General features: G+C 47.6%; 1 pseudogene; it reads left to right on the top strand.

The window, feature by feature from the left end:
- The first annotated feature begins 258 nt into the window (after window positions 1–258).
- Window positions 259–14,280, top strand: LOC125757817 (uncharacterized; annotated as a pseudogene).
- Window positions 14,281–16,601: the final 2,321 nt, after the last annotated feature.

Below are 16,601 nucleotides of genomic sequence, written 5' to 3'. Positions count from 1 at the left end.
CCATGGAATTACTGGAAAGCCTGGTTGGATGTTACCTTCAGGTGCAGAAAGTACATGGCAGGAGCCGCCTGACAGCTGAAGAAAGAATTGTACTAACCCTGATCAAGTTAAAACACAACATCTCAAACACATTCCTTAAACACATTTTGGATGCTCCCTCACGAAATGCACCAATACCATAGCACAAACATTTGAATTCTTGCTCAAATATTGTCATCGGTTGTAAGGCTGCCATCGAAAGAAGAGATCGTGGAAAACATGCCAACTCACTTCAGACAATTCAGTAATGTTAGAATCATTGTAGACTGTACAGAAATACCTGTTCCCCAGCCAAATTGCCTTCAGTGTGCACTGAGGTGCTATTCTGTGTATAAGAAGACATTCACATGCAAATACATGATCACTGTAACACCGGGTGGTGTGATTGCTCATGTTACACAAGGTTATGGTGGTCGTACCTCAGACAAAACTATTTTTGAGCAAAGTAAGCTCCTTGATAACCTGGATCCTGTGTCAGATGCAGTGATGGCAGACCATGGCTTCCTCATTGATGACTGTTGTGCAGAAAGGCTAATTGAACTAATTCGGCCACTTTTAAAGAAAGGGCAACAAATGACAAAAGGTGATGCTGTACGTACTCAGAAAATAGCATCAGCAACGGTGCACGTTGAGCGTCATTCAGCGCACGAAAATTTTCAAAATGTTGTCTACAAGAGTTCCATGGAGAATGGTAGGACAGCTAGATAACGTAATGACAGTGGTTGCAGGGATGACTAGCCTATCAGCGTCTGTATTTGCCCCTCACCGCTTTTTATAGACACCAAGGGACAATCTTTCTTTGGTACAGTTGATGTGTCTGCAATATAGAACTGCGGTTGGGTTACCTACGTCAACAAGACCAATATAGTCTCTGAAACCAGTGCCCCTTCACAACAACTGTGGCTTTCCAGCAGCATCTGGAATGGTTCTTATGTGCACAACTTCCAAGTGTGTAACATTTTAGGGGCCCGGCTTGTCGTCCATCCACTGTCTCATGTCACATGGTGATGCAGTGGTCAATACAGGCCTAAAACAAGGCTAACAATGCTCAAAACCAGTTCAAGATAAGCTAACAATGTCTAAAATAATATAAACTACAGAAATAACACAGTAGCAATCACAATAGTTTACCTAAAATCACGAAAAACGCTTCTAAAACAAGTGGCTGATACCGGTGCCACACGAGAGGGCACCACCACTGCCTAGGCAAGTGCGCAACTGATGAGGCGGTGGCAAACGCCTTGGGAATCGCTGAATTGTCCATGCTACACACTTCCTCAGGTTTCACGGTAGCGGAGCTGCACTAAGCGCAGGATTTAGAACTACACCAAGACGTACACAAGAACAACATTAGTGCAGGATTTCTTTCTCTTTAAAGGCCCTAATGAAACCTCTTGTACCTCATAATCAAACGAAAGTTAATCAAAAAAATTTTCAAATAGTGAAATTGCAAATCAATTAAGCTACACAAATTATTTGAATTGTATGTGAAATTTCGGATACTTGCACACCCCTACCATCATTAAAAGCCTCGTTCTGCAGCACAGGCCTTAACTGACAATGGCTTGCCTACAAGCCCCCAACCCTGGTCACAAGCTCGCCAAGTACCTTTGTTTTGTAAATTTGCACTATTGTATCCTTGAAGCCCTCAAAGATGCTGCTGTCAAAATCTACCGTTGTGCTGCAGAACAAAGGGGCATTGTAGACAAAAAAATCTGCCTGCATTTTCCCACAAACTCCCATCTGTACCTGAAGCTGTGTCATGTACTCTCGTTTTGGCTCCAAGCGGTGAAAGTCTAAGAATGAGTTTTCCAGCTTTTGTGGACACATAATTTCTAAAAGTATTTCTTTACCTTGACAACATCTGCAAAAAAAGGAAACAATACCATCATGAGAACAAGCAATGAAGGGAAACTCGGGGTGTGAAACGAGTCCCACAGTCTGGATGGTCAACTCATGTCCCTGAGCTTCCATTCATTGCTTGTAAGTATCCCGTGCTATCGCCTCCTTTTCTGCTCCTTCACGCATGGCAGTTGTGCGGACTTGTGCTTTTTGGGTGATCACTTTGAGGAATGGATCAATCGTCACATTCTTCTTTGACGGGAGGAATGTTCTCGCTTTTGTCATGCAACCGTGGGCAATGCTTGCCGTCACCAATCCATTTCTGTACTGGTGCCAGGCAGGCGATGATGCCTGGTTGCGGGTCCGAAGCTCGATGGCATGCCTTGCACTCTCCGGCCCATACGCATCGCATAGGAAAGCCATGACATCCTCTGGTTCCCTGCCCTGCAGCTGCTTCATCTCTCTCTTCAGAAGCTCTAGGAGCGGTGGCTGGCAAGAAGACTCGCCCGAATAAACATAAAGAAATTTTCTTGTTAGTTTATGATCAGGAATGATAATAAACTAACATTAAGCGGGTCAAAATTTTGCATATTCCCTCCTCAGAAGCTCTAGTAGCGGTGGCAGGCAAAGAGGCTTGCGAGCATAAATACAAAGATACAAAGAAATTTTGATGTTAGTCTTTTATAAAGAACTAGCATTTATGCAACAACTTGACCCATTTCGAGATATTGTATGTTGTAAAAGCTGAAATGTTAATGGAGTAAGACTACTACTAAACTCATGAAATCATCAGACAAAAATTTCGCAATAGGAAGGACATGGAAAGCTATAGTGTTACCTATTATTAGAAAGCATGTACTATCAGGTCTTACCACTTGGCGGTGGTGCCGCTGAAGCACACGGCATGGCTTGAATCTGACGTCGCCGTTTTCTGCATGCAAATTCTAACGTCAATCTTTCAGTAGATTGGCAATTAATAGCATTCATTATAAACATAGCTGAGAAGCACAGTGCCAAAGGAACATTTAGCCATAAAAGTACAAAAAGAGGTTACTACATGCACCAGTGTGATAACTTGTGACCATTTGGCAAGTTGGCTATGAAGACTAAAATTGGCAAAGGTATACCACTTTGCTTTTCAATGTTCAATATTTGAGAGTCAGCTCTCAAAACTATGACAGTGCACATAATAGGCTACAGGTGTGTATTCTTAGTTGTGTCTGTAAAAAGAGCATGTGCTATGCGACGCCAACTGGCAAAAAATAGTTCCACACTCGCCGTCATGCTTCGAGCTTTGCTGGCTAACACGCACAGATTTACCCGCACAGATGTTCGGTAAAGTGGTTGTGTATGGGGCAATGACTCCCACTGTAACTCAATCGGTAGAGCATCGAATGCATTAGCCGAAGATTGTAGGTTCAGTCCCTTCAGGCAGCAGATCGAGTTGTCACTTTCCATGTATGTCATAATTACTACACTACAATTAAAGACTTCAAATGATCTCCCTTATGCCTCCCTTGGCATCATAGGTTTTGTCTAACAAAGAAGTGAGCTTTTTCATTTATTTTTCGCTCTGAGAACTTAGTATAACTAATTGCCATAAAGCACTCAGCGCAGTTTTAATGTGACATGAACAAATCTGAATCCACCAGACAGTTAAGCCAACGCAAGGGGACATCATTTGTTGTTTTTAACAACAGTGTCATAATTATGACACAAGTTGAAGTGAATCAAAGTGGACGAAAAAACACCTTTGCCGTTGGTGCGGCCCGAACCCACAACCTTCAACTTGCGCGTCTCGTGCTCTACCAACTGAGCTATGATAGCGGGCGTTCCCACACCCAATTGGTTGTGTATTTTTGTGCGTGTTAGTGAGCGCCATTCTGGCTACATTGCCTTCGTCCACTCAGGCGCTATTTAGGGTGACGAGAGGGATAGGCGCCAATCATGTTGTATTGTTTTCTTTCTTATTTTATAACTGCCACATTATAAATGTGCTCAATGTCAAAAAATAAAACTCAGATGTACATCAGCACCATTGCTCTCCTTTGTCTTCTCTTGTGTAACCTCAAAATTTAGCACCGTTTCTCCTCCTTTTGCAAACATGAACACTAGCCCAAGCCTCAATCCTAGCAAGTTTTACACAAAGAAAATTCTGCACAACTTCTTTGTAATCTCATGCTCTGGCAATGCACGGCGCTGCGCGATTGCGAGAATCTCAGCACAGAGGACGTCTGGAGGACGGCAATTACCAGCTCGGACCGGCAGGTTCAAATCCGGGCTGTCCAGAGGGCCCGCACTTTGGCGGAGGGGCTCGCTCTTCCTGTCCCCACGTGGGTGCGGCCCGCAGCCGACCCTCCCTCTTGAGGGGAATCGGCTCCTCAGGACAGGACAATTTATAAATAAAGTTCATTGACTGACTGACTGACTGACTGTTCGTTCTTGCGTGCCACCCTTGATTGCACAACAAACATTCAAGTATCTCTGGAGCCAGCACTTCAGGAGGAGGAGGACAAGCCACCTTGTTCAGACAGCTTCCCACTACTCAGCCTGAGACAAGTTTAACCACCTTCATCTTTGTGTCCATCCAACAACCTCAATTCTACTTTGCAGAACTACTCACTTGTGGGTAGTGGTCTTGAGTATATCCACGTGTGGATGTGTGCATAGGCGTGCGCAGGGTTCTCCATTAGGGGGGGGGGGGGGCAAAGTTTCGCAGTAGTGCCTCCCCCCCCCCCCCCATTCGGACAAGTCCAAAACAAAAAAAGCTTCGCAATGCACGCATAAAGGCAAATGAAACAATGACGTGATGCTCAGAATGACCTGCCTTTGGTTCATGGCGTTCTGGGGGACAGGTGGGAAGTACACGGTTCCTTCCATAAAACGTCTCCCCGGCTGCCACTACTATAAAAAACTTGCATTTCCATAACCCTGCACATTAAACAATGACTGGACATGTCCGACTGATTAAAGATGTGGGGCTGACTGGGACTGGGGGGGGGGGGGTAGCACATAACTACTTCATTATGACTTCAGTCTTATTTTCAGCCTTTATATTGCCGAAATGGAGTGAGCACCTTACCTGTGGGTCTCAATCGCAGACTTGAGCAGCCTTGCGGAGCTGCTCACCAATTTTCCGCAACTGATCCGCAGAGATCACGGCAGTTAGAAGGCCTCCCTTCACGTGACAAAATTCTTGCAGTGGCACTAGGGCATAGGAGCGCTGAACATCTTTCTTTTTTGTTGCCCACGAACACTCCAAGTCTGTGCAGCTCAAGTGCTGAAGAGACTGCAGGCCAGCTCTGAAAATGGCAATTCTGTTTTACATAGTACTGCAAAAGAAGTTCACTCAGCCAACACTCATTTGTTACTGACATAATTCAGTGTTTCATGAGGTGTTCTTTTTTTAAAGACGCCTGCTGCAGCTTTAACTAAGCTGGCCATCTATAAAAAAATTGTGCGGATTTCCGTCACGAGCATTTGTTGTTCAAGCCATGTTAGAAATATGAATTTAAAAAATATAAAAATAGGCAATATACAAATGGCACACTGACTTTTCTGTAACTCAACTTATTTAGTACTAGCAAATTACAAAGCTTTTAAAGGCAAAATTTCACCAGAATGAACCAAGCACAGATTACTTTAGTTATATTTTAGCCAACTCGTTCATGCATTTCCAGGCCCATTCACATAAATTTTCCATTTAGTAAGTGATCAGAAAAACATGGATCTGCTAAAATAGCGTAGCGTTTCGTTGAAACTGATGTCTCGCACGGGGGTTTGAGAACTTTGCGTGATGCAAGCGTCTGCTGTGTTCCCAAGCCCGGGCCCTGCTTCGATTACTGCGTACTGCCAAACGAACAAGCGAGTCTTCCGACGCACACGCCCTTATTTATTACAAACCTTATAACATGGATAGGCGAACGAAGAGAAAGGTGCACTCCTACTTCCAAGCGAAACTACGATTTTCTTTACCCCGAGATACAATGTCCCAGACATAGCTCCATTCTGTAATCAAGTGAACAGCATGCGTGTTCTGATTTTGACGGGACAACGGAACTCAATGGGATACATGCAATCTGCAACACGAGTCGCGGCGCAGTTACCTCGAAAACAGTGAAGGCCTTACCTGTAGCAGTGCAGCAATGCCGCGCACAAGTGCTTGCACCTTTCGGAGAAGCCCGCTACACACGAGCACTTGCCTTCTTCAACTTCGGGCTCGCTCGACAGGTTCTTCAGCTTAAAGAAAATCTGATGCGGCTCACCGAAGAGGCTCGATGTTTGTACGCACAGCGCAATTATCTCCGCTGTTTCGCCAGTGAAAGTCTTTATGCCAATTAAAATAAGGTGATCTGCAGCCAGCACCGTTTCACCTTCGACGAAACAACGCGATCCAACGCCACAATCTAGAAACGTCAACACAGCGCCAAGCGAAAGTGCCGCGCTGACCCTGTTAGTCGTAGCCATCTTTGTTTTTTTGACCAGTGTTGCCAGCACACAAAGCGTTTTCTGGAGTTGCGAGTTGCTACATCCTTAAGCAAGCCTCCTCGTCATCTTTGCTCTAGTGTGGCCACAAAGGGCGTCCAGACAATATCACGTTGTCATCCCTTCAGGTACTGCAAAAGTTTCTGAAGGTAGTGCTAAGTACCCGAATAGCCGGTTCAATTCCCGACCACGAACAGGGCTGAGCGACGGCGGTACCAGCACGATTGCCGCAGTGAGTCTGTATGTTCACTGCGGCGAGACTGTGGAGCGGAACGGCTGCCCCGAGGTTGGTCGTCAGCATTGCCGCATGTCGTCAGCTTGTCAAGTTCACTGTCAAGGCGGCCGACAGCTTCCTCCAGGCACGAGAGTCGATGTCCTGCCTCTGAGACTTAAGCAGCGGGGATAGTTAGCTGTGCCAAAGACGAGCAGTCGCAGATGCGGTCATCGAGCGCAGCTAGCCGATGGAGACTCATATCGACGGAGCCCGCCTAGTACCATGCGTCCCGTCCCTACTATGCGGTTGCCAAAAGAGTTCGCGCAAACTTGGAAGCATGGCTCTCGTTTGAGCAGTGTTCACCAAGTAAGGCATACCCGCAAGAAGTCTGCGCCATCGGCGATGTCGGAGGGTAGCGCAGCGACGATATGCACGTACCTTGCTATCTGTGAAGCATGTGCCGTAGTGAAAAACGGGCCTGTACTTGCGTAAATCAAAGCTGGCGAATCTCGGACGAGCAGCTGAGAAGCTGAAGCTCTGCGAATGTGACGGGAGATGTAATCATGGCGTCATCTCTGTCGGCAAGAGTGGTAGCAGCGTCGGGCAAGGCTAGTGTTAGAAAAACAATTTACCGTATAGTGTAATGAATACAACTTCTTTTTTTTTTTTTTTTGAAGTACTGAAGCAAAGCTAGGGAGTGCATTTGTTATGTGGGGTAAACTGTACGAAAACTTTTTCGGGATGAGCAAAAAATGGTCCAATGCAAAAAAAAAAAAAAACAACCAAAGAATATCAGTTCAGACTGGGAGAAGCAACCTTTCTTATGGTTGAGTGTAGTCCACAGCTGTCAAGACGTCGCAGTACCATCTTATGACAGCAGTTCTCTTCTACGGTCTCGCCATATACCATGTCGTTACTAATGTTGATGACTCCTGGGATGCATGCAGTAACCTGTCTGTGTTTTGGAATAATTCTGCTGCAGCATTGATTCCCACATTCAGGCGCTTCTAGCCGTATAGTCCGACAGGTCTTGTGAATTTTGTGATGTACCTTGACTCTTCATGTAGCACCAGTTGGTGACAGCCGTTATTCAGGTCAAGTTTTGAGAAGACTGATGCACCAGTCAGGCTAGTGACAAGATCTTCTAATTTTGGAGACGCATGGCGTTCTCTTGTTATCGCTTCATGGGCGCGACGCATGTCCGCACACAATCGTACAACACCAGGTGAGTGTGGTTTTGGTACCACATCAATCGGATACACCCATGTGGCGGGGCCAGTTGCCTTCTCGATTACGTCAAGTCCTTCAGGCTGTTCAACATCTCGTGACTGTATCTCGGATGCTGAATGAGATGGGTCTCAGCTTTTGTGCTACTGATGGGACAGACTTGTCTGTGTGTAACTTCACTTCAATACGTGAAGCTTCCCCAGTCCTTCAAATAGTCTGGGATGCTAGTCTAGAACGCTTTGAAAGGACGAGATTTTGTAGACGATGCAGTGCTGGGCAGTATCGAAGATACATGTATCTTAGATACTATCTTAGATACTCTTTGGGTATCTTGTATCTGTATCGCGATACGTCTCGCAAGACGTGTATCAGTATCTGTATTTCCGATACAATGAAGAATGTATCGTGTATCTAAAGATACAAGATACTGCGTTCGCACCACCACTGCGAGAAACAATAAACGTTGGCTGAACGCCGCTTCTCATGCTGATACTGCTGCCACTAAGTCACCAGAATAAAACTAAAGGCCGTGACATTATTTTATCTTTCCACCAGAGGTTTCCAGCGAGGATAAGCGATGACCTGTGAGTGTCCCTATTGGTGGAGCGGAGTCAAGTCGTGGTGCTCGCGTGATTTCGATAGACAAGCGCGCGAACGTACGCCCAGCCGATCTTTTGTTTTATCGCTTCTTCATTTTGGTTGTGTCAGTGCCGTGACACCTGGCACTTAGCAACTGTCCTGTACCGCGCACCCCAATGCACGCGGCGTCTTTCGCACACATTGTGATGCCGCTGTAGTGTCACTAAAATGCTCTGTTGGGCGTGTTGGTTCATTCTGTAATAGATTGAGCGCAAATGGACGGGACACAAGAAGACAAGACGACTACACGAGCGCCATTATCGAAGTTTATCTTGCGTGGTGCTTCGTTACGAAGTCTGAAGAATGTAAACATGGGGGGTGGCTTTGCGTCTGGTGACTTTCACACATCGGCGATTTGAAGGATCTCGTGAATGTAAGTTTGACTAACATGCACTAAGATTAACTTACAGGCAAATAATATTACAACAGCTATAAAACCACTGGTACTGATGCTGTTTCTAACAGAACAAGCGTTCATCTAACAACAGCTGTCTTGGCGTATGTCTCTTTTTCTTTTACAGCGAAAGCTGTTATGAGATCATTTGACCGGCCGTTTTTGGCGCCGTAGTTGTCCGCCGCCGCCGGTGTCCGTAACCAGTATCGCTCGAAATAAGAAAAAAAAACGAAATAAGAAAAAAGATTCCAGGATGGAACGAGGTTCGAACCTGGGCCCTCCGCGTGGGAACCCAGTATTCAACCTCTGAGCCATGCCGGTGTTTGAAACTGCTTTGCAAAAAGGTCCTATACAGGCTTCATGTCGGGAAGGAACCACATTAGCATATGCAATATAGCGTGGTAGAAGAGTAAAATAAGCACCAAGCGTCGCACAACGCGAATTCTGTAACCAGGCGTCAAACAATGTGAATTGCGCAACGAGTAGGTTGTTGAATGCTTCCAACCGATTACAAAGGGCTCTGCCATAATTCTTCATCGTCATCAGGCACAGCATCAACAAAGTGCGCCTAATGCCTTACATGCGTTTAGCAGGTACCAACGCTCTCCGTAGAATGACGAAAAATGGCACAGTGCCTGCTGCCTTACTTCTCAAAAATTACAATGATTTATAGCGTAGTGGGTTCCTCGCAAGTGCACTTGTATTGGTTGCCAAGGAAGCCCATAAGGGCATAATCCACTTCCTCGGGGTCTGAGTAAAATTACAATGATTTATAGCGTAGTGGGTTCCTCGCAAGTGCACTTGTATTGGTTGCAGAGGAAGCCCATAAGCGCATGATCCATTTCCTCGGGGTATCAGTAAAGTTCTTCCCCCCCCCCCCGTCTCTCTCCCACGTCAACGTATGTTATACAGCATGACGGGAGAGGGAAATAGCGACCGGGCGTCACCCAATGCAAATTACATAACTGGTGGGCCGTTTAAAGATTCCAACCCATTACAAAGGGCTGAGCCATAATTCTTCATCATCAGTCGTCGCGTCAACAAAGTGCACATAATGCCTTACAGACGTGTAGCTGGTGCCTCGCTTCTCCGCAGAATGACGAATAATGGCTTAGTAGGTGCTTTCCAACTTCACAAAAATTGTGATTTATGGCGTAGTGGGTACCTTTCTAGTGTACTTATGAGAACTAACGGACATTAATATTGTGTGTGACAAACAAAAACGAGCCCTTAAAAGTAATCTTTCCTTCATTTCTAGTGTACTTGTATTGTAGCCCCAAGAGAGCTTAACGGGCTCTAGAAACGCCGCTCTTCCAGCTTTCGCTGTGACTGTGCTGCGGTTTCAGCGCAGGCCTGGCGTTTTTATTCAGAGAGTTCTTAGAATCATAATTTGATTGTTAGCACAAGTTCTTTCTTAGCTGTTCTTCTTTTCCATCCCATACATTACATATGATTCTATGTAGTTTTTTTTCTGGTCTGCTTACTAGAATATGCCTTTAACGTACTGCCAAAGTAAGCGCTCTGCTTTATTCTTACTTTTAACTGTCTGTGTCCTTTCTGCTACTGTTTATATATTAATATTCCCCTGGAATTTACTGTCGTGTGGAGGCGATGTTGAGAGCAAATATATAATAATTCGGACATGTCTGGTGCATATAGTAACAAAGATTCTGCTTACTACTAAGTAAAATAGCGAAATAGAGTTTCCACACTAATAACACATATTATTAGGAGCCATTTTAAATATGTTAGCAAAGGTATTCGGGAAACATTGTTTTACCAAATGCACCGTGTTTCTCATGAGCGTACCAACGGGCCGTTTTATGCTATTTTCCGCATGCGCTGAATTTAATTCTCATAGCTATTATAAGGGGTGCCCCGAAGGTAGCGGCGGCCGCATTCCGATGGAGAGAAAATGCTAGAGGCCTGTCTGCTTATATTTAGGTTTTAGAAATCCACGTGTCAGAATTTCCGGAGCCCTCTATTACAGCGTCTCGCATAATCATATCGTGGTTTTGGGATGTCAAATGCAACAGTTATTCTTAGCTCTTGGGGGTGTTGTCTGTATCGTGTCTCTATGCTTATTCGCTGTGATAGATACGCAACCGCTTTCTTGTTTCACTTAGATGTATTTGTTTTCCTTGTTTATGCTTCCCTAAATTCATTTACTGTTACTAATCACCAGGTCATCTGAGCTATAAGTTGCAGTAGTCTGAATAGCGGCGGTGTCCTGTGGCACTTTTTCCACTGTACTACAATACGTCTGAATAGTGGCTGGGCGGCACATGTCCTTGGTGACGTACACCTGTCCGGTGATCCTTTATTGCGAAAACCGTAATGCGTGTACGGGCAAGGCAGAACTCCACAGTGGTATTTGCGCTATCGTGCAGAGGCTTCTTATTGAAGTTCTTATGATTACATGGCAACCCGCAGCTGGTCGGCAAGCAGAGCAGCGACTCCCATCAATTACAAAAGCGACAAGCAAAAACCTCTATTATCGAACGGTACGAAGAGCTGTCACGTTAAGCTGCTAAAGCAACGCCAATAAGTTGTTTCGGAATGAAACTAATATACCTTGAGCAAGAAGTAGAAAACTTTTGCGATACTGACAGACATTCATTCAAATGAAACAAAATTGGCCGCAGTTAATACATTTTCAAGCGAACATTTTCGTGCATAGGCATTTAATGCTACATTATATAGATATATAATAACAAATTTGCGAATGTATCGAAGTATCTTAAGATACAATTAGAATGTATCATATCGGATACAATCAGTGTTGTAGTATCTTGTATCCGTATCTCAAATACTTCTAGCCTGAGTATCTTGTATCGTATCGGGATACAATTTTAAAATATCTTTGCCCAGCCCTGAGACGATGGATACGAGTCTAAGGGCTTCAGCTGATTTGAAACATAGTAGGCGCTCACTTGGCGTGCTTGGGACCACCATGGTGTCTTGTACCTTGGTGCACTTGTATATTTGGCCCGTGATTTTGCCCAGTAAGGGGAGCTCAGTTTTTTCGATCCATAGGCAAACACTTTTGGCATTGCGCGACTCAAGGTTGCTTTATTTGGCATAGCATCGTATGTCTCTGGGCTGGTGATGTTCACCGTCGCTCCTGTGTCCACGATGAGTTCAACGTTTTTGTGATCATTGAGGGACACCATTATTCATGGAGTGTTGCCGTTGACCCATTGTATTGCAAAGGCCTGGTCGTTCGAATCTGACCTCTGCTCCACTTATCTATGTGCTGTGTCTCGGTGTTGGCTCCTTCCCCTGCTGACTGCAGCAAAGAGACCGCGCTTTTTTTTTTTTTTTTGCAAGCCTGGCAGGTTTTGTTTGCTGCGGTACATGAGGGTCGGCCGCACTCGTGGGGCCACGGTCCGCCGCAGTCACTCTTTCCTTCTCGCTCCGTGAACGTGCTCTGCAACGGTTTGCGTTCTGATGGAAATCTATAGAGTGCTTTTGCCGATGCCACCGCGTTGTATACACGCAGTGCAAGCGCCGGGGCACGGCCCTGTCCTCGTGTAAGGAGACTGCGAGCAGCGCTCACCACTTTGCGGTTGGGTGGTCTTGCGCAGGTTGTTGACCGCCGGCCGCCAGAGGAGCCGGTGATCAATGACGACGCCCAGGTAGCGGGCCCTCGTGCTCAACGGGATTGGGAATCCGCGCAAAGAGGGATTGGGTGTGTCGAAACGGGCCGATGCACGTGGATGAACTAAGAGCGCCTCCGTTTAATTTTGGAAGCGGCAAGGGCGCGTCCAGTTCCACCGAGGAACGCGTCCACGGCGTCGATTGTACGCTGAAGCGACGTAACGTGAGCCGCTCGACAGTAGTTGGGGCCGCTGGCGATCAGGGCGATGTCGTTGGCATAAATATCCGCGCGGACCTCGCACGCCGTGTCAATGGGCACGTACTCCGGGAGCTTGGACAGCACAAGATTAAAAAGAAAGGGCCTCATTACGCTGCCTTGGGGAACCCGCTTGTCACTGGGCGAGGGTAGCTGGTCGCAGAGCCTACACGAACGCGAAAAGAACGACCGCCGAGGAAGCCCTCCACGTAAGCGAGCATTCGCCCGCACACACCAATTTCACGTAGAGCGTCTATAATTGATGCGTTGGGGAGACAGTCGAAGGCGCTTCTGACGTCTAGTAGGACCAGATATCTGACTTTGCCACGGAATTGGGCCTCCTCGAGGGTCGCGATCACGTCAGCAAGTGAATCGGTGGTGCAGCGGCCCGGCAAAAAGCCGCTCTGCTCAGGTGGTAAGGCGTCTGTGGCAGTGGTGATCCAACGAAGGCGCCGAAGCGCCATGGCTTCCATTGCCTTCCCTGCGGCCGAGGTGAGGGAAACGGCGGTAAGACGCTCGCCGGTTTCCGAGGCTTGAGTATCGGAACAACAAGGGATTATTTCCACTGGAGAGGAAGCTGTCCGGATCGCCAAACACGGTTGTAGGCCTCCACCAGTCGGGGAAGCATGAAATGGTCAATGTTCCGCAGTAGCTGATATGTAATCGCGTCCGCTCCGGGGGCTGATCGGCGCTTGCGGCTGTTGACGACCGCCGTCAGTTCGGCGAGGGTGAATCATGCCGAGCAGAGAACCCGAATCTCGATTAGGATGCCTTCGGAGGGGAAATACCTTTGAGGAGCATAGAGTGCCGGTCTATTACGAGCCGGGAGAGGGGGGGGGGGGGAAGCCCCTGCAGTGGTTGCGGGAGAGCAGGAGAGGCGAATAGATCTGCAAGGAGCTCAGCCAGCTGTTCGATGGAGGTCCGCATCGCAACGGCGACAGACAAGGCCGGACAGCGAGGCGCTCTCGGTCGTAGGACAGCCGAGAAGATGTGCGAGGTGCGGGCGTGCTTGCGGGGGTCATCAATTGAGTAGCAGAGGCTCCCCCAACTCTGGTCCGACGGCGTTTCGTATATCTACGGCAGACGGCGTCTATGCGATTTAGACGGTCCCATGCTCAGGTTTCCGCGAGCGGACCGCTACACATTGCGCCCCGCGACGCGCAGCACGGAGGTTCAGTAGCCCGATGTCAGGTACGAGGGTCTTCGCAGGTACGGTGAAGCGAATGGTAGCCGCAGAGGAGCACTCGGCCAGTGAAGCGAAGAAGTCGGCAGAGACTGGCACAGCAGCACACAGTTCCCTGAAGCGCGGCCACTTCACCACACTGTACGACCTGCTGCACCGTGTGTTGAACAGATGAGGGCTAATCGATATAGTGTAATGATCGGAGGAGAGCCCTGTGAGTCTGGGGCACAATTCCACTCGTAGGTCCAATCGCCAGCAACGAGGGACAAGTCGATGGCACTGGTATTAACACCTCGGTGCATGTACGTGGGTTTCCCAATGTTCAAAACAACGAGTCCGGCTCTGGGAATGGTGGCGAGGTCACGGCCACGGTGGTCAATGAGGGTGCAGCCCCAGGGTGAATGATGGGAATTAAAGGGGTACTGACACCTTTTTTCGGAGGCGAGTTTACTCTGCCATACAAATCTTCTGTATGCCGAGACGGCACCGAGCAAGTGGGAAGCTCGGCGAATGCTGATAAGGTATTTTAATTTGATATTAAAGTCAGTTTTTTCATGGCGCACCTACTGACATCGACACTAGTTTGACGTCAGGCTACAGTACAAATTCTGGGGACTTCACGCAGCAGTCTGGCTAGTTGTGACGACGTCAGGTACCAAAACTTCCAAGATGGCCGCTTGTGCGTCACCAACGGAGCCACGGTGCGGAGATGCCGTGGAAACGTCACTGTATATTGTGCGAGCACGTGACGAGAAGCTCATACCGTGTTGTGACGTCAGGGTACAGTAGGAACCGAAACTAAATTTTAAGAACATACTGTAATTACTTTTTCAAGGCGCACTCGCGCTTAGCACTACCTTTTCTAGGCTCTCGAGGGCTTGACCTTTCGTTTGGCGCAAAAAAACAACTGAAAATATTCGTGTCAGTACCCCTTTAAAGTCCCCGCATATTACCGCACCCCGTTGAGGCATTCTGCGAGGCGGCACAGGAAGTCGGAGTCCCAGCGCGCGGAGAATCGCGCCGTACGCACGTAGACGCTCGCAACGCTGGTATCCATACCTCCAATGCGCACCGTGAGGGCCACCGCCTCAAGTCCGTCACATAGGATGCCTTCGATTTCGACCGCAGCATGAGGAAGGTCAACGCGCACGTAAACAGACGTACGGGACTGACCGGACAGATGAGAGGCGACATTGCACCGAACTGCACAACACGCAGCGAGTTCACACTTGGTGGTGCTGCGGTATGCAACGAAGCCGGGTAAGTCAAGCGTTCCGGCACGGGTATAAGTCTCCTGAAGTAGCAGAACGTCATACTCGCGCCGCAGTTGAAGAGCCAGTTCGGCGTGACGGCAGCGGATTGAGCGGACATTCCACTGTAGAATCCACGGCTGAATAAGCTTCTTACTCACCATGGTTGGTCAGTGCTTGTTGAGTGGCCAGCGCTGCGACACAGAGCGGGCGGACGGGGCAATCGAGCGGAAGAAAGTGCAATGCAGCTCTGATGGCTGCTGAGAGAACGGAAATGGCAGAACCGTTCTCGCGAGCAAGAGAAGGGTGCTCCCTCTTGTTCTACGAGCGCCTTGATGATGATATTAACGCAGGCAAAACCACATATGGGGAACCAGTGCTGGAGTTGCCGCGGATAGGGTGCGCCGCCCTGTCGGGCACGGCCGGAAACACTTGGGCATACAAACAAATACAAGTGGCTACTAACAACCATGCCGCCGTGCGCGATCATCAAACGAGGAAAAAGAAGCGTCGAGATAGCCGGTATTGTATTCACAAATGCCACAATAAAAAATGTCTTTGATAACTGAAAAATATTGTCCAGAGCATAGTTGACTCCCTTCGGCCTTGCTTTCCACCGATGTACATGTGCTGGCGCTCTGGAAAAACATCACAGATCTTTTATTTGAAACTGGCTTTGAAAAAGTTAAAGCGCATGACAGCTTAGGTTGCGCAAGCATCGCGCCGTCATTATACACATACTGCATTTACTCGATTGTAACATGACCACGATTGTAACGCCAGGGGTGTCTTTTAATTACGTCCAGGAAGAAAAAATTGAATTCCGGTATTCGATTGTAACGCGAGGGTCGACTTTAGGTTGCAAAAATCTAGAAAAAGAAACTCGCGTTACATTCGAGTAAAACGGTATTATATGTCACTGTCACATGCACAGCTCCAGACCGGTTACAAAATCATTACCGCTAGAAAAACCGTGTTGTCTACGCATGTTGCTTAACTGATCACACACTGCATGTCAAACACGGAAGCACCACGAAGTCAATTACCACTAGGTCCTCAAAGGCATTTCTTTTCTTCTTTGCGATAGCAATTATATGTACAGTCTCTGCTGGTTTTTTCCGTCGCCGTCGCCGCCGTCATGCTGCGTATATGTATAAGTATGTATATATACATCAATATCCCAAAGAAAAATAAATCAGAAAAATGCTTCCGAAGCGCGGAATCGAACCAGCGACCTCTCACTGCGCAGCGCGGTGCGCTAAGCACTACTCCACAAAGCGCAGATCACTCAGGTAGCTAACGGCGAGCGTTATATACACACCCTTTACCGTTTCCAGTCCTCCGAGACGGCGGGCGCTTATAAGCGTTTCTTCATTACGAGCGAGATGGCGCGACGGGCGCACTTAAAGGCGTCGGCCAGCTCTCTCGCTTCTTCTAATATTTGCGCAGGGAGAACCTTGCCCTTCAGCTGT

Source organism: Rhipicephalus sanguineus, chromosome 3, assembly GCF_013339695.2.
Source record: "Rhipicephalus sanguineus isolate Rsan-2018 chromosome 3, BIME_Rsan_1.4, whole genome shotgun sequence".
Lineage (NCBI taxonomy): Eukaryota > Metazoa > Arthropoda > Arachnida > Ixodida > Ixodidae > Rhipicephalus > Rhipicephalus sanguineus.
Note: the sequence above shows the minus strand (reverse complement) of the source record. Positions and strands in the feature narration are given on the sequence as shown.